Genomic DNA, 2039 nt, shown 5'->3' on the forward strand with positions numbered 1-2039 from the left:
TCTTTGAGTCATCAGCTGTTGTGACAAAATTGTGCAGTGTCTTGCTGAGGCTGGTTTTCACGAGGGTGGAGACCATCTGGAAGAAGCGTACCATCTTCTCCCACTGCTCTTTGACTCTGCCCATGGCATCGAGACCCTTGACCAGCATTTTGACAGTGGTGTCAAAGTCAATCTCTTTGATCTTGCAGTTCTGCATTTCAACCAGGACATCAGTCAGCTCCTTCTGATTCTTCTCCATGTTCTCCACACACTTCTCATACGAGTCCCGTGTTTGTTTGAGTTGTTCTCTGGTCTGCTCGATGCGGAAACGGGCATTCTCAGATGCTCTCTGACCGGCAGACTGCCGTCCTGAGCTGTTGTTCTCTGCTTTGGACATCATGGGTGGTTTGGGGGTAAGAGCAGGACAACCTGATCTGGCCTTACTCTTACAGTCAAATTTGAGGGCATCATCATTCAGCTGCTTCAAGTTCTTTATGAGCTGTTTAGTTTTTTTCTCATCCCACTTCTGATCTGGCTGATACGTTGCCAGCTGTCTACAGATGGTGATGCCCCTGTTACAAAGTGACACAGCTTTCTTCTTTAGTTTGCCCTGGGGCATCCTCTTCAAGTCCTCAGACATGCTTTGGAATTGAGACTCGGTCCATGTAGTCTTTGTACATTTATTTTTCTGATCATAGAGATTGTGCCAGTCTATTTTACCGTCATTGACAAATTGTTTGAGGGTAGCTATAATGGAAATAATCTCTCCAGACTTGCTGCAGATTGTCATTTGTGAGACCATATCTAAGGCCTCCTCTTGTGGTTTGATGTTGTGGTATGTTGTTGAGACGGTCTCTGCTGCACTGCAGGCTAATCTCACTGGAGCAGTTATTAAAGCAGTGACTCCACTGACCATTCCTGTCACGGTCTCTGTGATTCCTCCGACGAAATCCATCCCAATCATTTCCCACCCAGAGGGAAGGGTATCCATTGATTTCTTGTACTCATCTTGTGCATCTTCCAATTGCTTTGACATGTTCTCCATTGCTTTTTTGGACTGTTCATTCAGCCCTTTGGCAGTCTTCTCCCTCATTTCAGTTTCCTTCAGTGTCATCTTAACTTTCTCCAGCTCTTCTCCATGAAAGTGTTCAGCATTGACACAGGCCTCCAACAGCTCCTGGATTAAATTGATGACATCAGTATATTTCTTTTCAACACCTTCTGCCAGTGTCACGCACTCATCTGCAATGGTACGGATGTTTTCCAGTTGATTAGGCAGGAGAGTTTCAATAACTTCATCACTGCCCTGGAAAAGGATCTTGACTACTTCCTTTATGTAATCAGGAACTGTGGCTGTGAGAATGCGGATCTGATCCATATTCTTGTGGGCCTCGTTGAATGCGTGCCAGCCTTAGTTACAGATTTGCATAAGACAGGCCCTGAAGGAGTCTGGGTATTTTATGTACTTGAAGCCGGTTGGTGGGGGGTTCTTGTTGATGGAGAAGTCAGTACCTGAGGAGATGAAGACCAGCTCCCCCATGATGGCAATAGAGAGGGGAGCAGGGGTCAGGTACTCCTCCCAGTTTGCATTGGGCTGCATCAGCATCTGGGTGGTGTCCCGCATCTCTGCTGCAGAGGTGAGACTCTAAGTGGTCTTCGAAATGTGCGCATCCATGTTAAGTACTGTTAAGTACTAACAAAATAGAAACAGAAGATGTCATGGAAATTGCAAATATTTATTCTGTCAAACTGGTCTTTGTCCTAACCCCCTAAAGAGACCCCCAGAGAGATTTAAAAACAGATTCGGGGCTTTTGAGAAAACATTGGGGCTCTAAAACTGTGTGACTTCCGAGAAACGTTGAGGGCATTATTTCTCTTGGATGGCTTTCCTGTATGACTTCCAGGAACTTCCAAGATTTCACCTTAACATTCACTTTAAACTATTCAAAATAAACTATTTTACTATGATCATCAGTCATGTTAAGGCTGCCCTTAGCAATTGTACAGTGTATGGCTTTGTCCAAGCTACTTTGTTTCCCATTTACAGAGCTAGGACTGTA

The 2039-nt window shown here is 44.9% G+C and overlaps 1 pseudogene; it reads right to left on the bottom strand.

Moving 5' to 3' along the window:
• LOC116223466 overlaps window positions 1-1654 on the bottom strand; it is a 2262-nt pseudogene extending 608 nt beyond the window's left edge.
• Between the last annotated feature and the right edge of the window lie 385 nt (window positions 1655-2039).

Source organism: Clupea harengus, chromosome 14 (genome assembly GCF_900700415.2).
Source record: "Clupea harengus chromosome 14, Ch_v2.0.2, whole genome shotgun sequence".
NCBI classification, from domain to species: domain Eukaryota; kingdom Metazoa; phylum Chordata; class Actinopteri; order Clupeiformes; family Clupeidae; genus Clupea; species Clupea harengus.